This window comes from Macaca fascicularis, chromosome 9, assembly GCF_037993035.2.
Source record: "Macaca fascicularis isolate 582-1 chromosome 9, T2T-MFA8v1.1".
In the NCBI taxonomy this organism is placed as follows: domain Eukaryota; kingdom Metazoa; phylum Chordata; class Mammalia; order Primates; family Cercopithecidae; genus Macaca; species Macaca fascicularis.
Window position 1 is genome coordinate 21,848,904 of NC_088383.1, and position 23,654 is coordinate 21,872,557.

General features: G+C 40.3%; 1 protein-coding gene and 1 pseudogene across 2 annotated transcripts in view; one reads left to right on the forward strand and one right to left on the reverse strand.

Moving 5' to 3' along the window:
- Positions 1–23,654, reverse strand: part of NEBL (nebulette) — a 377,590-nt gene that overhangs the window by 235,217 nt on the left and 118,719 nt on the right. The gene's annotated exons all lie outside the window — the stretch shown is intronic.
- Positions 1,188–3,039, forward strand: LOC102146373 (eukaryotic translation initiation factor 4B pseudogene; annotated as a pseudogene).

The window sequence follows — 23,654 nt, forward strand, 5'->3', positions numbered from 1 at the left end:
ACCATAACTAACTGTTAGGGATGCAGGAAGATGATAGAAGATTTAAATGTAATTTTAATTATTCCTCCTAAGTCTGGACCACTCCATTTTGTAGCAACAATGATTGTTTTATGTCATCCAAAATTATCTTTAAAGAATGAGAAATAGGCCGAGTGCAGTGGTTCACACCTGTAATCCCAGCAATTTGGGAGGCCAAGGCAGGTGGATCACATCACCTGAGGTCAGGAGTTCGAGACCAGGCCAATGTGGTAAAACCCTGTCTCTACTAAAAATTCAAAATTAGCTGGGCATGGTAGCACACTCCTATAATCCCAGCTACTCAGGAGGTTGAGGCAGGAGAATTGCTTGAACCCAGAAGGCAGAGGTGACAGTAAGCTGAGATTGTGCCACCGCACTCCAGCCTCAGCAACAGAGCGAGACTCCATCTCAAACATCTCAAAAAAAAAAAAAAGAAGAAGAATGAGAAATAAAACATTTAAAAATAAGCAGACTCTGAGAGAGATTACCACCATCAGGTCTTCTATGAAGCTACTTATTATAAAGGATACACTGTCAGGAAGAAACAAAATAATTCCAGAAGGAAAAGCTAAAATGCAAAAAAGGAGAGTGGCAAGCAAATAAAATGTAAATGTGCACACTGGCATGCACAGGCACACACACACACACACACATTGTGTGGAATAATAACAATGTCTCCTATGTAGGATTTTTTTTTAAAGACAAAGCTAAAATACTAGACAATAAGTTGAGAGGGCGTATGAGAATTAAAGTATTCTAAGATCGTTCTATTCTTCATGAGAAAGGTTAGAATATTATTGAATTTTAGATTTTGTTTAAACACATGCAATAACATTTTAAGTATCACAAATAATGGAAATAAGATTACATAAATTCAAATCCTACGAAAGGTAAAATATCAAATTTTTTAGAAGAACCAAAAATCTAACTCAATAAAATTTTTTTCAAAAAAAAGAATGAAAATAGAGAGAAAAAGCATAGAATAAACAGGACAAATAGAAATTTAACAGTTGGAAGAAACAATTTAATAATCATAAAAATGTAAATAGGCAATACTTGCCAGCTAAAAGATTGACATTGCCATATTTTTTAATTCCACTATAAAATAGCTACACTAATATGAGACAAAATGCCTTTTAAAATGAAAGTGTTGCTTTCCTGCTCCCAACATGGCAGCCTCAGCAAAGAAGAAGAATAAGAAGGGAAAAACTATCTCCCTAACAGACTTTCTGGCTGAGGATGGGGGGACTGGTGGAGGAAGCACCTTTGTTTTCAAACCTGTCAGCTGGGCTGATGAAACAGATGACCTGGAAGGAGGTGTTTCAACAACTGGCACAGTAATGATAACAATGTGTACAGGGCGCCTGCAATTGACCATTCAATCCTTCCCACTGCTCCACGGGCTGCTCGGGAACCCAATATCGACTGCAGCCTTCTTCCCAAATCGCCCCCCTACACTGCTTTTCTACAGAACCTACCCTATGATGTGACAGAAGAGTCAATTAAGGAATTCTTTAGAGGATTAAGTATCAGGGCAGTGCGTTTACCACGTGAACCCAGCAATCCAGAGAAGTTGAAAGGTTTTGGTGGTGTTGAATTTGAGGACCTGGATTCCCTGCTCAGTACCCTGAGTCTCAGTGAAGAGTCTCTAGGTAACAGGAGAATTGGAGTGGACGTTGCTGATCAAGCACAGGATAAAGACAGGGACGATCATTCTTTTGGCCGTGATAGAAATCGGGATTCTGACAAAACAGATACAGACTGGAGGGCTCGTTCTGCCACAGACAGCTTTGATGACCACCCGCCTAGAAGGGGTGATGATAGCTTTGGAGACAAGTTTCGAGATCGTTATGATTCAGACCGGTATGGCAATGGGTATTGGGATGAGTATCCGGATGGCCCATGCCAGGATATGGATCGATATGGCGGTAGGGATCGCTATGATGACCGAGGCAGCAGAGTCTATGCTAGAGGCTATGATTGCTAGATAGGCAGTGGCAGAGGGCATTTGGCAGTGGGTACCGCAGGGACGATGACTACAGAGGAAGCAGGGACCGCTATGAAGACCGATACAACAGACGGGATGATGGGTCGTGCAGCTCCAGAGATAATTACTCTAGGGATGATTATAGGTGTGATGATAGACGGTCCCCACCCAAAGACCCAAACTGAATCTAAAGCCTCATAATACTCCTAAGGGAGATGATTCTTCTGCTAGTACCTCACACTCCAGTCGAGCTGCTTCTGTCTTTGGAGGGGCAAAGCCCGTTGATACAGCTGCTAGAGAAAGAGAAGTGGAAGAACAGCTACAGAAGGAACAAGAGAAGTTGCAGCGTCAGTTGAATGAGCCAAAACTAGAACGACGGCCTCGGGAGAGAGACACTCAAGCTGGCGAGGTGAAGAAACTCAGGAACCAGAACGGTCTAGGACAGGAAGTGAGTCATCGCAGACTGGGACCTCCGCCACACCCGGCAGTAGTCAGTCAGACCAGGATGCAGGAAGAAGAGAGAGTGAGAAATCTCTAGAAAATGAAACACTCAATAAGAAGAAAGATTGTCACTCTCCAACTTCTAAATCTCCCAAACCTGATCAGCCCCTAAAGGTAATGCCAGCCCCTCCACCAAAGGAGAATGCTTGGGTGAAGTGAGGTTCTAACCCTCCTGCCCCATCTCAGAGCTCAGACACAGAGCACCAATACCCTACAAATGGTGGGGGAAAAGTAACTCCAGCTCAACCGTCTGAGGAAAGACCAGCAAGGAAAGATGAAATAAAGTAGGTGGGATGAATGTCCCAAAAGACCACACTGGGAACTCTAGCTGTGGTCCAGGAGACCCAGGGAACAAAGACCACTGGAAGGAGTCAGATAGGAAAGATGGCAAAAAGGATCAAGACTCCAGATCTGCACCTGAGCCAAAGAAACCTGAGGAAAACCCAGCTTCCGAATTCAGTTCTGCAAGCAGGTACTCTGCTCTCTCCGTTGATGGTGAAGATGAAAACAAGGGAGAAGATTACACCGAATAAACCTTGACATCCTGTGCTTTCTCCTATTTTCTCTCCACCCTGGAACATTTGAGAGCAAATCAAATCTCTATGCAGACAAGACAAAGTAAAACTCATCATCTCCTGGAGACCTTTCTTGCCTTTAAAAAAAAAATGAAATTCTTTCGCATGCTTCTGCAGCCTTTAAAGTGTTGAAGTTAACTGGAGAATCACCAGCATAGCCAGAGAGAAAGAGACTACAGCTTTTTAGTGGAAAAGTTGTTGTGCGTGGTGTCACCATACAGTTGCCAGTGTGATTAGTGCCTAGGGGTCTCCATTTAGCAGAAATGGTAATGACAGTGATATAGCATCTGGAATCTGGTTGGGCAGTAGGGGAGGAAGGTGTAAGGAAAAATGTGAGATTTCTACCTTTCCGTTTTCATCCTATTGTGGCATATGTGATTTCTCTAACATTATCTGAATAAATTTTCCACTCTTGGAAAGGTAGATTTAGCCTCAAGCTGTTTTAATCTTCAGGAGGCTGCCAGCCCCTCCTCTTATTTAATTCTGAGTTTTGGGGGCCAGCCTAGGGGGAATTCCTTCATTTTCTTTTTACCCCCCAGGGGGGGTAGTTGGGAGTGAGTCTACAAGCCATAAAGAATAGGACTGCATTGGACTAAAATAAATGGGAAAATCATGGTTTGAAAAGAAGCTTTGGGGAGCTGATGAGTCATTTTGCACCAGGCAATAGGGGAAAATTGTGACCTCCAGCAAACACATGAATGGTTATTTCCCAGAGCCGGAAAGCACTTGGGGGTCGTGGTAACTCCCAATGTTTTGTGTGTCCTGGTTTTACCCTTTCTAAACACTGTCTTTTTTGAAAGTTCAAATATATCCACATTCTGTTGAAACCTTGAAACTTTAAAAATTTAGACTCTTGTTGTCATCTTAAGTTCTTCATGCTACTCTTAAGCTCCCAAAAAGCAGTCTCTAGGTCACATAGATGACCTCCTGGGCATTTTCTCTCTCAGCCATGGAGAGCTGTGAAAGGAAGAATCGCTGCTTTTCTCAAGCAAATCAGTTTCTTGATGTCTTTTGGTTCTCACTCCTTGCCTGCTCCTGATGCTTTGACCCCTTTTGTAGATCAGAGTGCTCTAGAATAATGGATGGTCTTGGTGGTGAATAAAGGTTAAGATAAATAGGGACTGGGACAGTTAAATTGGGAGCCTTTCTTACAACCTTGGTGTGTTTTTCCCCCCAAGTTTCCTTCTCCACTGAAATGCCACACCAATGCTTGTTGGATTTATGAGGTGGCCAGACCAATGTGTTGTTTTTTTATTTTTATTTTTATTTTAAGCTTCCCTTGAGAGAATAAATGGTAATGAAGAGAACTATTTAAAAAGGTCCTGGTTTCTCTTGCAACACAGTAGCTAAACTTGCCTGCTTTTATATGCATTTTTGTAGGGATCTGCCTCATAGACAGTATTAGCAGAGAAATGACACCTCGATCTTGGTCTTGATTTGCAAGCCCTTCTCCCACCAATCCTAGATCAGGCCCTGTTCAGCCATGTAGGGGTGTTGGTTTATGCGTGCTGCAGCAGTGGGCATAATGAACATAATTTAGCCACGGACAAAGGTGTGTACCAAGTAAATTTAAATAATTGGTGTGGATTGGCTAGTAGCTAAGTGGGCTTTTAAAGAAATACTGAACATTGAAAGGGTTTTTTTTTTAAAAGAAAAAAAATTGATTGTAGATAATGAAAAGCTAGGGTTTGCCTCTTCATGTCTACTCTCCTTCCAAATGGTTGTATCCAAAACTGTTTTTCCCTCTGCCCTACCTTGCCCCCCTGTTAAAATGGAAACGGGGATTGATTAATGTCCCACTCATGAATACATGTAAAATTTGTACAAAAATATCTCCTATGAAAATGATTTATAATCTGTAGACTTATTACCTGGGAGATGTCTTGAGATATAAAATCCCATCCTTTGGGTTGTGGGTTTTTTGTTTTCTCCAAATAAATCTGATCTTTACAGTTCAAAAAAAATCAAAAAATAAAAACAAAAATAAAATAAAAGTGTTAAAAATAGAGACACTATGTAGTGATTAAGGTTCAATGGTTCAATTCACCAAGAAAGTATTATTCTAAGTGTAAATGTACCTAATATTAGCCTCAAAAAAATTTTTAAATACGTACATATACATATAAATACATAGAATGCAAAATTGGTAAGATGGGAAAATTGGCGTTCCACCAACATAATGAGAAATTTCAACACCCTCTCCCAATTTTTGCTGGGTGATGCAACAAAATACAAACAGAGTAAAGATATCCAATATGCAAAATATGGAATTTGTGACAATGATGTTAGTCATGTCTCCATGCAGGGGTGGTATTCAAACCACTTAACACCTGTACATCATGGCACTCACCAATCAAAAATGGCATCTGAAAGATCAGAGCAGGCCTGGCTACAAATTACCATTAGGACACAGCGGTGTGCACTGATGACCATCACCCTGCCTCCAACAGATCCCATGTGGGAAAAAAGCATGATGCCCACGTGCACCATATGGAATGAGAACAGAGTAGAAGAAAGAAAGAACGATTCTCTCTGTTGTGACACTGGCTCTCTTCATGGACATCTGTCCCATCTGAGTTAGCTTCACTGAGGATGTCTGCATTTAAGCCCAGAAGTAGTGAGAAAAGGAAACAGCATGTCAGTAGGGTGGAGGCAGAGAGACAGAAGTAGAGAGAGAGAGAGGATGATGATAAACCCTACGGGGGTCAGCCATCACCTGCTCACCATGAGAAAGCTGCCACCACAACTACCCCAGGAAGAGAAAGCCCGGAGCTGCAGAAGCCCAAGGAGCCCCACGCTCAAACAAAGAGGTTTCCCCAGCAGAGGGAACAACAGAAACAAACAGCCAGAGGACCACAGGATAGAAACCAGGCATAGCGATGAAGATTGGATGGACCAAGACCGCGCCTACTCCTGCTGGGATGGGAGGCCCAGGGGAGCAGCGAGATGCAGCAGCTTCAGGCAGAAATATAAACTGGTGAATTTACATCTATGTGGCGCTGTGTTCTCCCCAAAACAAAAATGTTAACAGATTTGTTTAAGGAAGACCTCCTCCAATGCCTAGAAAATCTGAACTGAAGCCAGCTCCAAGCTGCCGCAGCAAGAACAGAACGGAGTTGGGCACTGGCTTTTGCAGATGCCTCTGCTACCTGGGCAGTTTCTCTCCTACAATGTTCTTTCTTTCCTACTGGAAGCTCAAGTTGCAGAAGGCCTGAACCCCCAAAAGCCAAGCCCTGGGCCTCCTTCACTCACTTCTTCCAGGACAGAGTACACACATACTCACTTCACTAGTCTTCATATTTTATTCCCTATAAGAAGATTTTAAAACTCACATTCATTGCACATAAAAGATTCTGTCTGTTAGTTTCAGAACTGTAAACCAAAACAGCCTATTATATGAGATAACAAGAAAAACGAAACATTTTTTCCCTTGAATAAAAAAGAATTTTTTTAAAACTCAAATGAATAAAATGTCCTAGGAAATGGTATAAGCTATTAATAATTTACAAAAATAATCCGAATTGGGTTATTATTTCAGGTGTGTAACATTGTATAAATGAAGAAATTATCCCATTAAATGTTTTAAGTCTCATGATAACATAAATGCAACAATTCTACATATTTCCACAGATTTCCCATTTAAGCAGTACCAGAACAATCACCGTTTAATAGGTAGAGACATTTTAAGATAATATCTTTTTTACATATTGGGGTCAATCTGGGCATTTTCTACCTAATCGAGCCACTTAAGTAAAAATTTGGTAGTGTACCATTAACACTATTCAACATCAGCCAAAGGCATAATTATAATGACTATAAGCCTGACATTCTTCCAGGATTTTGGGGTCTAACATGCTTCTTGAGCCTATCTTCCTGTAGCATTGATGCGATGTCTATTCATGAATTTCCTTCCACAGCCATCATCTTGTTCTTAATTCTACCACTAATCTTCTTCCGTGTAGCAGCACCTCCATAAACAACTCACATATAATGCCTCTGGTTGCAAAACATCAATTTTATAATTTTTTTAAAAGACAGTGAATTAGAGCACGTAAATGGGGAATGCCCTTCAGAAAGCTGACTTACGAGAGCTGCTGATAGATAACATAAAAGCGAAAAATGGATTATGATAATGTAGGCCTCTCATACGTGAAATACAAGCCCCAGCTGAAAGGAGTTACAGAATCCAAACCCCTGGCTCTCTAAAGGGCAGTCAATAACCTGTCTAACAATTTACCAAATTCTCTTTCTGACTCGAAGGGTCAAACAACTTGCCACCTATTGATCTACTTCCTCAGCAGGACTCAATTGTAACTTCTCTCATGTATTTATAAAAGAAGGCATTATCAAAGGGATTACACGGTAAACCTGACCTACCCCACTATGAAATGCTTATCGGCTATTGGAACATGTCACCTAGATTTTGAATTATGCTGTAAAAGGCAAGAAATTAATACACACACACACACACACACACACACCCCTACATGCTGTTTAAGAAAAATATGAGCTGGTGGAAGAGAATCTATTCCCTGTGCTGTTGCTGATATTGATCACGGGAATACACAAACAAGGAAATGTGTGACATCGAGCAGCCCTGTGATTTGTGCCCAGGAACACCAACCAGCACTGCTGATTACAAACAAGAGGAACACATGCAGATTTGGGACCTGAGTATCTAAGACATGACTATAGTCTGAAAAATATCAAAACAAAGTTTATAAGAAAACAGAACATTAGAAGCACAAGAAGGATCACGTTCGATTCCTTTGTTAAAGATAATAAATAAGTATCATACCTATAGCAAATACGCAATATGAACAAAAATAATTATTTAAAGGCTAAAGATGGGGGAAAACCATAAAATAATTACATTTTTAAGAAAAGACCATGTGTAGATGGACATAAGTATAAATGTTTAGTTCCCACTTATAAGAATATATCACAAATATTAAAACTTAAATCTCTATCACTCTCAAAACTCATCCATGTAGAACACAAAGCTCTTATTGAAAATTGTCCTGTCTCTACTAAAAATACAAAAATTAGCCGGGCATGGCAGTGCACGCCTATAGTCCAGCTACTCAGGAGGCTGAGGCAGGATAATTGCTTGAACCAGGGAGGCAGAGGTTGCAGTGAGCTGAGATTGCGCCACTGCACTCCAGCCTGGCAGCAGAGCGAGACTTCGTCCTAAAAAAAAAAAAAAAAAAGAAAGAAAAGAAAAGAAAATTGTATGATAAAATATCAATATCTCGCTTGGCTCTTATATGAAACTACATATTCAAATAAAAAATAAAATATTTATTTTAAAAAGACCAGGCTGGGCACAGTGGCTCACGGTAGTACTCCCAGCATTTTGGGAGGCCAAGGCGGGTGGATTGATTGAGTCAGGGACTTTGAGGCCAACCTGAGCAACATGGTGAAACCTTATCTCTACAAAAAAACACAAAAATTAGCTGAGTGTGATGGCACCTACCTGTAGTCTCAGCTACTAGGGGAGCTGAGGTGGAAGGATCGCTTGAGCCTGGGAGGTTGAGGCTGCAGTAAGCTGTGATTATGCCACTGCACTCCAACCTAGGCAACAGAGCAAGACCCTGTCTCAAAAAAAAAAAAAAACCCTAAACAAAACTAGAATATCATATTACATTCAGCTGGGCATTTTCCATTAAAATATTATGGTCTTATAGATAAATGTATGGCCTAAAATAATAAATAAGCTAAATAAATTGTGGAAAACTAATAATTAACAATAAAAATAACAAGAACAACCACTACCACTGGCAGAATGGTCTATGCCTAGCTTATGTGCTACCTCCTGTAATCAGGGCAGACATTACTAATCACACCACTCTCAGCAGAGTCCAGAAAAGATCCAACATTCTTCTCAGCACAGAAATGCAGGCACCTGTTGTCAGACATCCTGGAGCACAGGATAAGTCTCCTTGCAATCCATAGACTCTACTTATTCGACAATTTGCAGATCAGTTATTTCCTAACTTGTATGGCTACGAAAGCAATTTCAACAGACTAACATCTAGGTAACCATTGGTCTCCACTATGGAATTAAAGAACTATCCTTGGTGAGAGGAGGAAACTGTCTAACGCACTTCAATTTATTAAGTTCCAAATTTTATATATTAAATTCGCTTAAGGATGGCTTTTCAGGATAGACAGACTGAGGGAGGGAAAAATTATACCAATATTAGCATTTTTTTTTAATTTTTAAGTTCCAGGATAGATGTGCAGGTTTGTTACACAGATAAACATCTGCCACGGTGGTTTGCTGCACCTGTCAACCCATCACCTAGGTATTAAGCTCAGCATGTGCTAGCTATTTATTCTTTCTTATTTATTTATTTATTTTTGAGACAGAGTCTCACTCCATTGCCCAGGCTGGAGTCTAGCTCTGTTGCCCAGGCTGGAATGCAGTGGTGCAATCTCAACTCGCTGTAACCTCCCCCTGCCAGGCCCAAGTGATTCTCATGCCTCAGTCTCCTGAGTAGCTGTATTATAGGCACCTGCCACCATGCCTGGGTAATTTTTGTATTTTTAGTAGAAACTGAGTTTCACCATGTTGGCCAGGCTGTTTTCGAACTCCTGGCCTCAAGTGATCTGCCCGCTTTGGCCTCCCAAAGTGCTGGGATTACAGGCATAAGCCACCATGCCCAGAACCCAAGCTATTTATTCTGATGCTCTCCTTTCCCCTACCTCCCAAAATTAGTATATTTTACAACAGTATGTGTTAAAGAAAATGAACTAAGCATTGTGTACAACATTGTCAACTACTGTGTCCTCGACTATTCTCCTCACCTCTTCCAAGTAACTCAATAAGCAAATCACATTCTCTTCCTAGGTACTTCAAGGCAGAATCTAACCACAAAATATATCAGCTCTTCTTTAAATACACTTATTCCTGGTCATCGATTATATAATTAAACTAAAACTCAATAGGTCATTCTACTTCTGCTATATTCAATGCCTTGGATCAGGAGAAAGATGTCCAGCTTTAAACCTCTTCCATCAAAGGTTAATGGCATAGGAAGAAAAGAAGAATTTTATAGATGGTCTGAACTAGACACCATATTTTAAAATAAATATCCTTATTACCTTCAAAATCACACACATTTTCTTCTAACTCGAATGGCAAACCTCCCACCCAAAGCCCAACTGAAATATTTTTAAATGTACATATATACATATATAACATGTACATACATACAAAGAGAGGGAGAAAGAGAGTTGTTTAAAAGAATAAAAGGGCTGGGCACAGTGGCTCAGGCCTGTAATCCCAGCACTTTGGGAGGCTGAGGCGAGCAGATCACTTGACGTCAAGAGCTCAAGACAAGCCTGGCCAACGTGGTGAAATCCCATCTCTACCACAAATACAAAAATCAGCTGGGCATGGTGGCGCACACCTGTAATCCCAGCTACTCAGAACGCTGAGGCAGGAGAATCACTTGAACCCAGGAGGCAGCAGGTGCAGTGAGCCAAGATCACATCACTGCACTCCAGCCTGGGGGACACAGCTGGAGTCTCAAAAGAAAAAAGAAAAAGAATAAAAGGACAGGCACAGTGGCTCATGCCTAAAATCACAGCACTTTGGGAGGCCGAGGCAGGAGGATTGCTTGAGCCCAGAGACCAGCCTGGGCAACATAGCAAGACCTCTTTTCTACAAAAAATTCTCAAATTAGGCAGGTGTGGCGGTGTACACCTGTGGTCCCAGCTACTCGGGAGGCTGAGGTGGGAGGATCATTCGATCCTGGGAGGTCGAGCCTGCAGTGAGCCATAACTGCACCACTGCACTCCGGCCTGGGCATCACAGCAAGGCTCTGTCTCAAATTTAAAACTTTAAAAAATAAAGAATATAACCATTGACTGTAGAAAGAAGAAAGACCCCTTAGTTGATAGTCAATGAATAGGAGCAGATTGATAGAAAAACAAAACAGCCAATAATATCAGACAGATAGGGGCTCTGGAAATGTCACCAGGCCCACAATGGCCAGGCTATTCAAAAAGTGCGTTCAGATCAGCTGGCTACTCAGGTCCTTTGCACCCTCCTTTTACTCCATATAAGCAAAGCATGTTCCTCCAGCAGAAGAGGCATCTACCCCAGGTACAGACCTAAGCTTGTCTCTGAAGAGAGTGAGCCATCCACCTGAGCATGGACATACCCTGTCTTGGGGCCAGAGATGAGGAAGATAGGCCGGAGGTGACTTGTGGATCCCCACATCAGACAGCAGATAGGGGAAGCAGCACTACTCAAGGGTAGAATATTCTAAAGTTCTTGACCCCTGAGTACAGCCCTCCTTGCTTTTGTTTGTTTTGTTTTGTTTATTCCAAGAAACTTGAGAGGTTCTCCACCCTAGCTGTTCCCACCTGTGCACTTTACAGAAGCTGGTCTGTTGACACCCCTGGCCACACACAGCACTTGTAGAAGCCCACAGTCAGCATTCCCAGTCAAGACTAAGACCTGCTCAGGAATCAGGCCTTCCCCATTGCAATGGAAACCCGTTCTGGCTACCTGTGCTATTCAGCCTCCTCTTTGCTCCTAAAAAATAAACAAACCACCAGCAACCATCCAGTCATTTAAGAAAACCCAACCAGCAAGAAAGAAAAGAATGAAGATGAAAATGAGGGTGGGGGTGGAGGAGGTGGGGAGAGGGAGAGAGCGAGCACAAGAGAACATGGCTAGCCCTGGAAGAAACAGATAATTCATGCATGAGAACCCTGAAAACCATTCAAGAGGATGTGACATCACACAATTCTGAATATTACAACCCAATCAAGTTAGATCAATAAAGTAAGAACAAATTGCAAAGAATAAAATGGGAAACAGAAATACCAAGGAGCCACTGAAAAATTTAAAAAATAAAATATACTTGTCAAAATTAGTGGTTCATGTGGGCCAGGGGTGACAGTCAGGGCAGGTTCACCACAAAGGGGCCACAGGAAAGAATTTTTGGGAGTGATGAAATGTTCCATACCTTGATTGTGGCAGTGGTTAATCAACCATATGGGTTTGTCAAAACTCATCGAATCATATTCTAAAAAGAATAAATTTTACTCTACATAAAATTTAAAAAGTGAATTTTTAAAAAATATGCGATTGTTGAAATCAAATAGCCAATAGAGAGAGAGAATAATGGAATGAACAATCAAACTAGTGATCTTCAAGATAAATTGGAGATCAAAAAACACTCCCCTAATGAAGAGCAGAAAGATAAATAGACAAACTGAGAGGAAAGCTAAGGAAACTGTAGACAACTTCATTTAATACAAGGTTCAGAAACAAGAAAGGGAATAAGAACCACTTGCATCTTCACCTCTGAAGAACAAACTAAGTGCCCAGCAGAACGAGCAAAAATAACTTCATCAGACATACCCTAGGGAGATTTCAGAATCGAAAGTAGAATCTTAGAAACCTTCTAGAGAGAGAGAGAGAAAAGTTTGCCTATAAAGTTATGATATCACATCTTCTTATCAGCAAAACTATGCCTTTGAGGTTTTGAGGGCAAAATTACTAACTATGAGGGGAAAAGCATGACATTTTCAATCAAGTAGCAACTCAAGGTTATAACCCATGCACTCCCCCTATATACATTTTTTATTTTACTTTAAGTTCTGGGATAGATGTGCAGAACATGCAGGTTTGTTACATAGGTATACATGTGCCATGGTGGTTTGCTGCACCCATCAACCTATTATCTAGGTTTTAAGTCCCACATTCATTAGGTATTTATCCTAAGGCTCTCCCTCCCCTTTACCTCCACCCCCCAACAGGCAGGTATCCATGTGTCCATGTGTTCTCGCATTCTCATTGTTCAACTCCCGCTTATGAGTGAGAACATGCAGTGTTTGGTTTTCTTTTCCTGTGTTAGTTTGCTGAGAATGATGGCTTCCAGCTTCATCCATGACCCTGCAAAGGACATGAACTCATTCTTTTTTATGTCTGCATAGTATTCCATGATGTATATGTGCCACATTTTCTTTATCCAGTCTATCGTTGATGGGCATTTGGGTTGGTTCCAAGTCTTTGCTATTGTAAATGGTGCTGCACTAAACATACGTGTGCATGTGTCTTTATAGTAGAATGATTTATAATTCTTTAGGTATATAACCAGTAATGGGATTGCTGGGTCAAATGGTATTTCTGGTTCTAGATCCTTGAGGAATCACCACAATGCCTTCCACAATGGTTGAGCTAATTTACACTCCCACCGACAGTGTAAAATGTTCCTATTTCTCCACATTCTCGCCAGCATCTGTTGTTTCTAGACTTTTCAATGATCACCATTCTAACTGGCGTGAGATGGTATCTCATCATAGTTTTGATTTGCATTTCTCTAATGACCAGCGATGATGAGCTTTGCTTCATATGTTTGTTGGCCTCACAAATGTCTCCTTTAAGAAGTGTCTGTTCGTATCCTTTGCCCACTTTTTGATGGGGTTGGTTTTTTCTTGTAAATTTGTTTAAGTCCCTTGTAGATTCTGGATATTAGACCTTGGTCAGATGGGTAACTTGCATAAATTTTCTCCCATTCTGTAGGTTGCCTGTTCATTCTGATGATAGTTTCCTTGGCTGAGCAGAAGCTCTTTAGTTTGATTAGATCTCATTTGTCAATTTTGGCTTTTGTCGCCATTGCTTTCGGTGTTTTAGTCATGAAGTCTTTGCCCATGCCTATGATGCCTGGAATGGTATTGCCTAGGTTTTCTTCTAGGGTTTTTATGGTTTTGGGTTTTACATTTAAGTCTTTAATCCATCCTGAGTTAATTTTTGTATAAGGTGTAAGGGAGAGGTCCAGTTTCTGTTTCTGCATAGAGCTAGCCAGTTTTCCCAGCACCATTTATTAAATAGGGAATCCTTTCCCCTTTGTTTGTTTTTGTCACGTTTGTCGAAGATCAGATGGTTATAGCTGTAAAAATTGATATAAGACATTTCCTATGACGATAAGAAAATTCAAGAGAGAACTAAATTATATAAAAAATTCAGTGACCACTGAACATGACTTAAAATGGTGTTTCTAAAACTTTGATTAGAGCCCACAGTAAGAGATGCATCTCACCTCACAGCTCAGTACACGCACAGATGCATATGAAAATGCAAGCTTCGGAATAATACCCAGACTAATTTTGTGTGATGCCCTTTAACTTTTTCTATTTTATTCTAGTATATTCCTTTTTTCTTAATGTTGGTCTTCACACAAATCAATGTCCTGACCCAGTAAATGGAACCAATCCACAGTTTGAAAAATATAGACCTCACAGAAGCAAGCAGGAAAACAACTAACCATAAAGAATGGGAGGATGCAGTAGACCATGTCATGTGGGATGATCCTTTTGACTGGCAGAGGTTTAACAGCATAGGATTATGCAGCCAGATAATATTTTTGAAATATCAACTGTTAGTCTGTTTGTGTTGCTATAAGAATACCTGAAACTGGGTAATCTCTAAAGAAAGAGGGTTCGGCTGGGTGTGGTGGCCCACACCTGCAATCTCAGTACTTTGGGAGGCCAAGGCAGGTGGATCACAAGGTCAGAAGATTGAGACCATCCTGGCCAACATGGTGAAACCCCGTCTCTACCAAAAATACAAAAATTAGCTGGGCATGGTGGCACATGCCTGTAATCCCAGCTACTTGGGAGGCCAAGGCAGGATAATCACTTGAAACTGGGAGGCAGAGGTTGCAGTGAGCCAAGACAGCACCACTGCCCACCAGCCTGATGACACAGTAACACTCTATCCAAGAAGCAAGCAAGCAAGCAAGCAGGCGGGAGGGAGGGAGGGAGGGAGGGAGGGAGGGAGGGAAGGAAGGAAGGAAGGAAGGAAGGAAGGAAGGAAGGAAGGAAGGAAGGAAGGAAGGAAGGAAGGAAGGAAGGAAGGAAGGGTGGGTTTATTTGGCTCACGGTTCTGCAAACTGCACAGGGGGCATGGCACCAGCATCTGTTTCCAGTGAGGCCTCAGTAAGCTTCCAGTCATGGCAGAAGGTGAAGGGGGAGCAGGTGTGTCACATGGTAAGAGAAGGAGCAATAGAGGAGAGAAGGAGGTGCCAGGCTCCTTTAAACAACCAGTTCTCATATGAACTAACAGCGAGAACTCACTCATTACCATGGGGAGGACACTATGCCACTCATGAGGGATCTGCCCCCATGACCCAAATACCTCCCACCAGACCCCACTACCAACCTTAGAAATCACATTTCTTTTTTTTTTCTTTATGGTTTGGATTTGTGTCCCCACCCAAATCTCATGTCAAATTGTAATCCCCAGTGTTGGAGGACGGGCCTGTTTAGAGGTAACTCAATCATGGGGGATTTCTCCCTTGCTGTTCTCGTGAGAGTGAGTGAGTTCTCATGAGACCTGGTTGTTTCCAAGTGTGTAGCACCTTCCCCTTAGCCCTATTCCTCCTGCTCCAGCTATGTAACACATGCCTGCCTCCTCTTCACTTTCCACTGTGATTGTCAGTTTCCTGAAGCCTCCCCAGCCATGCTACCCATACAGCATGTGGAACCATGAGCCAATTAAGTCCCTTTCCTTTATTAATTACCCAGTCTCAGGTAGTTCCTTATAGCAATGCAATGAACTAATACACTTTCCAACTTTTATTTTAGGTTCAAAGGCTCATGTGCAGATTTGTTACATGGGTAAACTGCATGTCATGGGGGTTTGGTATACAGATAATTTTGTTACCCAGGTAATCAGCATAATGCTTGATAGTTAGTTTTTCAATCCTCCCTCTCCTCCCACCCTCCACCCTCAAGTAGGCCCTGAAGTCTGTTGTTCCCTTCCTTGTGTCCATGTGTATTCAATTAGCTCCCACTTATAAAGAAGAACATGTGGTATTTCGTTTTCTGTTCCAGCTTCATCCTAGAGCGACAGATGTAAAGCCACTGCAGCTTCAATACTGCGATAGCACTGTCAAGACTGAGCAAAGACAATGTCATCATCACCACTAACAACCACGGGAAGATGCAGACGACATGGAAAAAAGCCAAGAAGAAAAAGGAGAGTTTTAACCTGAGAGAGAAATTGCTTTTACTGAAAACAAGCAATAACAGAAAGAAGGTTATACTAACCTTCAGCCCATTCTTAAATGCATTTGAGATTTAAAATCACTAGAAGGATAGTTAGATACATAGCCATAAGGCATTCCCTCTACTCTTTTTTTTTTTTTTTTTTTTTTTTTTTTAGTGAAAGCAAGTTTATTAAGAAAATAAAGGAATAAAAAATAGCTACTGCATAGGCAGAGCAGCAGCGTGGGCTGCTCGACTGAGTATACTTATAGTTACTTCTTGATTATATGCTAAACAAGAGGTAGATTATGTATCAGTTTTCCAGGGAAGGGGTGGGCAATTTCCAGAATTCAGGGTTCCTCCCCACTAGAGACCATATAGAGTAACTTCCTGACGTTGCCATGGCATTTGTAAACTGTAATGGTGCTGGTAGGAGTGCCTTTTAGCATTCTAATGCAATGTAATTAGCATATAATGAGCAGTGAGGATGACCAGAAGTCACTTTCATTGCCATCTTGGTTTTGGTGGGTTTTGTCTGGCTTCTTTACTGTGTCCTGCTTTATCAGTGGGGTCTTTGTGACCTTTATCTTGTGCCGACCTCCTATCTCATCATGTGCCTAAGAATGCCTAACTTCCAAAGCTCTAATGCTAAAAATAACTTACATTTACTGAGCACTTAGGACGGTGCTGGCTACTCCTCCAAGGACTCTGTATTCAATATCTCATTTAACCCTCCCAACAATCTTATGAGGTACATACTCTCATTTTCCTCACTTTGGGACTGAGGAACGTGTGTCTTGGAGATTACACAGCCAGTGAGCGTTGGATCCAAACATCGAACACAGGCCCATCTAAAAGGAATGGGCTAGAGTTGGCTCACACTGGCTCATGGGAGCTGACTGTGCACTTTTTGAAAATTTATGAGTAAGTTGCTAAATACAGCCATTATTAAAAATTAAGTTGTATCAACTTACAGTTAAATCAATGGTAATATAAGCAAAGGTAATAAATGTTCACATCTCTTCACTTCCTAATTATGTTACTACGTAGTATTATCGTCTCTGCTCTTAGTCACATGTCTTGTATCTGTAAGGGAAAACGCCATCAGGATGTGCCTTTGTGCCATTCTTTCCAACTTCAGATCATGTAATGCCAGCTTGATGGCTTGTAATTTACCATGGTGGGAGTATTTTTCACCACAGAACATGGCAAACACTGCATATCAGGCCTTTTTGTTCTCCAAGAGAGCTGGTTTTTAACCGCTGACCAGCAAACCTCTGGATTCTTCCTGCAGACCACAAGCTCTTAATGCAACAATTTTCTCTTTCACCTGATAAGAATTATACATTCATTTTTATTAACAAAAACAAATAGCTTTCAGAGAGCCTTTGCTTTCACTTAAAGAATTAAACCACATGAAAAGTAAAAGTAGTTAACTCCATTGAACCATTTAATTAAGTCCTCCGAGGAAGTCTTTTCCTTTCTTGTTCAAAAATAACATTGCCCAAGAAATCAAGGAGAGAAGGTAGAAAAGTCTGCTGTGTACGCAAACAATAAAGGACAATGCTTACACCAATATCTCCCTGTAACCTACTTATACAGCTCTTCTAAAGTCTTAAATCTGACAGAAGTAGGCCTTTTTCTCTCATACAGCACATTTTGTATCTTAAAAAGGGTCTCAGACGATATCCCAGCAACAGCCTTTCCTCATTACACACTATCTCATAGTACAATGCTTCACATCCAACAGATGGTGGAGCCATTTTTGATACTTTTCTTTTTTCAATAAAATGGAGCAACACCAACCAGTTGTCATCCTACAAAAAGACAGCCCTCAACATTGACGAATTTAGAAGCAGCCCTGTCAGAATTTTGAAAGCCTGCAATCTTACAAAAATCCAAGATCTTCAAGTATGCTTTCTATGCACAATAAACAAGATAATTAGCTCCTTTCCTTGAATACTTAACTTTCTCATTTAAGAGGGACAACTGTAAGGTATCATTCTTCAAATTTTAATTTTCTCCTTAACTAAATAACACACATGTGACTCAATTTTCTGTATACAGACACACATACATGATTAAAGGAATTCTCTTTTTAACTTACTTATAAACTAGATTTCCTTTGTACTCAAGAAGAACTATAGATGGGAATATTTTAATATCATCACCTTTCCTAGTGAGAGAGTTGCACATGTTGTAACTGTTACTCCCAGCAACAGATCTGCCAAACCAAACAACCTTGAGGTCTCTCAAATATTCATTCTTTCAACAAATAATTATTATGTATCAAATAATAATAGTGTTATGTTTATTCAACATAGATGCATCAGACTATGTAACCATGTGTAACTTTATGTATTTGTTTTTATTATCTATTGCAAAATTTTAAAAGTTGCCAATTCAGGATGAGAAGAGAGAATTACAAAATGAGTGGAGAGATCCTAGTCTACAAGTCTAAATAGATCCACAATGTGCATACAGCCACCTGAAGTTCCTTTCTACACATTTGTCTGAAAACAGAGTAGGATATTTCTTTCACAGAAAGCTGATGGATATTATTTCAGAGGAACATTCCCTAAACAATGCTCTGTGGAACACAGATTCCACAGAATGTTAAAAAGCCACTATAGGCAGGGCACGATGGCTCATGCCTGTAATCCCAACACTTTGGGAGGCCAAGGTGGGCAGATCACCTGAAGTCAGGAGTTCGAGACCAGCCTGGCCAACATGGTGAAATCCCATCTCTACTGAAAATACAAAAATTAGTTGGGCATGGTGGTGGGTGCCTGTAATCCCAGCAACTCAGGAGGCTGAGGCAGGAGAATCCCTTGAACCCGGGAGACAGAGGTTGCAGTGAGCCAAGATGGTCCCACTGCACTCCAGCCTGGGTGACTGGGTGACACAGTGAGACTCAGCAACAAAAAAAATAAGGCTCCTACCATCAAATACATGTGGGCAACAATGGATCAGCAAAGTTAAACAGGATTTTTGCTGCAGGACTTCTCAGATTTGGCCCTCTTTTTCCAGGAACATCTTATACCACTGGTACACCTCAGAACATATCCTGAGAAACACTGATTTGTGCAGTGCTGTAGCCTAAGTATTTAAATAGGAGAGGGGTGTTTAAAAGAAGAGAAAATAAATTCACATGACTGTTCACAGAATCTTCCCTCAGAACTGAGATTTCCAAACAAATCCACTTGCTTTTGCTATTCCTTAAATGTGTTCCTCTTCCTTGCTAAATGGTCAACATCTATGCACCTTTTACATCCCTGCTCAAATGCCCCTGCTCCATAAGCCCTTCTCCATAATACCACATGATCCCCCAGCCACAGATTCACATCAGCACTTCTGCAACTTATTCAGGATAATCCATCACGGCATTTGTGCGCATGCCCATTGTCCCTAATTGCTGGTATGTTTGTCTGGGGGAGGAGGAGAACTGACAAAAATACTTAATGAATAAATGAATTACTAAAAGACTGATTAACTGAAAGAATGATACACCAAACAACTCACTAGAAACTAGTGAAAATAATAAAAGTATAATTGGTTTGAAATACAGGCATTCTCAGAAGAATGTTAATTATACACTATTTTGCTAAAATGAAAATTAAGCCTTTTTTTCTTCAAATACATCCACATTCTCATGGGCCTCCATAAATTGTTAAACTTAAAACTGTATCTGTAAAATTGCTGTATGACTTTGACTCTGTGCCTCTGCTTAAAGCCAGTAACCTTTTTTATGGTTTCTGAATTGTAGGAAATACTAAAGTAAATTAATAGAGTCAAAAGAAAATGTATGCTCAGAGATGAAATCTGACCATTCGCGTATTGAACAAACCATAATTCATTGGAAAATTGAATTTACACATTTAAAGAAATATGTTACTTTTCTTTTAGGTGTCACAATCTCAATCTCGCGATACTAACTGCCAAAAACCAAAAGCATGTGCATAAATGTCATTGACTCCAGTGCTCAAAAACTCATAATACACCAAAAACCATTATGAACGTTCAATTGCTTAAATAATCAATCTATTCTGGTCAAGAAATAACGGGAGAAAGAAACTCAATAGTAAGAAAACAAATAACCTGATTAAAAAGTGGGCAAAGGACCTGAATAGACATTTCTCAAAAGAAGACATACAAATGGCCAACAGGTGTATGAAAAATGCTCAGCATCACCAATCATCAGGGAAATTCAAATTAAAACCACAATGAAAAATCATCTCACACTTTTTAGGATGGATGTTATCAAAAAAGACAAAGAACACATGTTGGCAAGGATGTGGGGATGTGGAGAAAAGGAAACCCTTGCACACTGTCGATGAAAATGTAAATTAGTATAGCCATTATGGACAACAGTATGGAGGTTCCTCAAAAAATTTAAAATAGAACTACTATATAATCCCAGCAATCCCACTACTGGGTATACAGTATATCCAAAGTAACTGAAAACAGTGTGTCAAAAAGATACCTGCAATCGTACATCACAGCACTATTCACAATAGATAAGACATGGAATGAATCTAAGTGCCCGTCGGCGGATGAATGGATAAAGAAAATGTGGTACACACACACACACACACGTGTGTGCACTGGAATACTACTTAGTCTTTAAAAAGAAGAAAATCCCATCATTTGTGATAACATGGATAAAACCTGGAGGGCATTAAGGGAAATAAGCCAGGCACAGAAAGATAAATACCACATGATCTCACTCATTTGTGAAATCTAAAAAGTCGAACTCATAGAAACAAAGCAGAAAATGGTGATTATCAGAGGCTGGGAGATGAGAGGAGTAGGGAGATGTTGGTTGATGGATACAAAATTTCAGTTAGACAGGATCAATAAGTTCTGGAGACATACTGTACATCATGATGACTAGAGTTAATAACAATATATTTTATACTTGAAAATTGCTAAGAAAATAGATTTTGTAGTGTTATTATATGAGGTAACACATATGTTAAATAGCTTGATTTAGCCATTCCGTAATATACACATGTATCGAAACATCATGTTGGACACCATAAACATACATAACTTTTGCTTCTCCATTCTAAAAAATAATTAAGAAATAAAGGCAGATATATGACTTTTCATTTGCTTTGTGCTTTAAAAAATTTGGATTCTTTACTGGCAGGTTATAAACCTAACCTCAATATTTTTATCATTTGCTACTTTATTTTAACAACTAATGGGGAAGACATCCATTTTGGATGGGAAAAAAAACAAGTACATATATAATTTTAGACCATAGCCTCTTATAGTATTATATTTTCAAGGAAGTAGGTTTACAGAATAAAATGTGATGAATGTGACTGACAAGCAGACTTTTCAGATCTACTAACAGTCAATCACTGACTTCCTGATAATGAAAAAGCCATACATTTAAACTATGAGGGAAAAGCAGATCATCTGTTTAGTCACTTTTACTCAGTCAGCTTGTCGATTTACTCAAGAACAAAAATAAAAGGTCAGCGCAAGTAATAGGCACTGATTATGGTCATGAACAAAGTGATGATTGAAGCATTCCTTTGTCAAAATGTCTGTCAATACTTGACCAAGTCCCATCTTTCCTGGGAGCTCTGTGCCCTAGGACAGTATCCGGTCAGGTACTTGATCAGGAGAATGGGACAGAAAACAACAAAAATATATGTGGGGTTCTGCAATGTTTTAGTTATTTCTGTAGAGGAATTTACTAATAATACAACTCACATTTCTCCTAAACTCATTCAATAATAGATCACTTTGTATTTAAAACTTCCCCAAATGAAGCTTTTTTAAAAAAGATATTTTTTTTAACACATACTCTACTTTCTCCCACAAATAAATGAAAGTAAAGTGGCATAAAACAAATATTGGCCAAGCACATAGTATTGACCAAAAAAATGTGCTGGAGGTTTATGAAAATCTGTGCCTAAAATAACCTAAACAACTATTGTATGCATCAGAGGGGTGAGTCTTAATTCTTGTTCTGCCACCAACTAGCTCTGTGACTTTGACCAAATCACTTCATCTCAAGAAGTTCCCTTTTCCTCATATTGTTAAAAGCAACTGGAATCTTCCCTGCATGCCCGAGCAATATTGTCAAAGGTGATTGCTGAAATAAGTCATGAAGAGATATATAAATTTCAAGTATTATTAACTTTGCCAAGAAGACCGCTTCACCCTACAATGTTATTGCCGTATAGCTTAGAAGCTTCCCTTTTTTATGGGGGTACACAAGCACCAGAGGATATTTAAGCAACTGATGAATCCCAGAATCCATCCTTCTGCACGTCACAATATCAACACATTGCAATGCAAAGTGAGTGGTTCTCCAAGACAAAAATTTCTGCTGTGGCAGCTTCGCCAGGAGGGACAACCTGCACTGAACTCTCCCAGCGTCCCTTGTCATTTGCATGGGCAATTTCAGCCTTGTTCTCCCCTCACACGCTGTCCTCAAAGAGTTGGTATCCCATCAGTCACTGTGACAGCCCCACATTATAGATCAATGTAATTTGTTTATTGACTTCTGAATACCAAATTCCTCCAAGGAGAGTCACAGACCCACAGCATGCTGGGGAAACACGGCTGGAAAACATGTAAATACAGATGCAGCCTGACAGCTTCTGATGGTTGCCACTCAGAAAACCTCCCGGGGCGCTCTTCTTCCAAGGGCCATTCTACTCTTAGACATAATAAATTTCTACCAAAAAAAAAAAAAAAAATTCTAAGTAACAGAAAAGAAGCAATAGATTTAGCACCACATGAGTTTGAAAAATACAAAAGTGGTAAAGATGCAAATGGTTGCAGTCTTAGAGTCCTTCCTAGAAACAGAATCAATAAGATGGAGAGAGAGAAATTCATTTTATGGAACTGGCTCACAAAATTGTAGGGGCTGACAAGTCCAAAAGCTGCAGGGTAGAGACCCAAGCAAGAGTTGATGTTGCAAATTTGAGTCTAAAGGTGGTCTAAGCTGGGCACGGTGGCTTATGCTTGTAATCCCAGAACTTTGGGAGGCCGAGGTGGTGGATCACCTGAGGTCAAGAGTTCGAGACCAGCCTGGCCAACATGGTGAAACCCTGTCTCTACTAAAAATACAAAAAAAAAAAAATTAGCTGGGCATGGTGGTGGGTGCCTGTTATCCCAGGTACTAGGGAGGCTGAGGCAGGAAGAATTGCTTGAACCCCAGAGGTGGAGGTTGCAGTGAGCCAAGATCGAGCCACCACACTCCAGCCTGGGCGACAGAGAGAGACTCTAACTCAAATAAATAAATAAATAAATAGACGGTCTAGAAGGAGCATTCCTTCTTCTTTGCAAGAACTTAATCTTTTCTCTTAAAGCCCTCAACTGTTTAAATGAGACTTACCCACATTATGAAAAGTGATCCGTACTAAAAGTGTACTGATTAAAATGTTAATCTCATGTTTTAAAAAAATCTTCATAGCAACATATAGATAGACAGATGTTTGACAAAAGACTGGGTACCATGGTCTAGCCAAGTTGATATATCACATTGAACATCACAGTGGCCTTTTAGAGTTTTTCTCCTATGACGGTAGCTACCA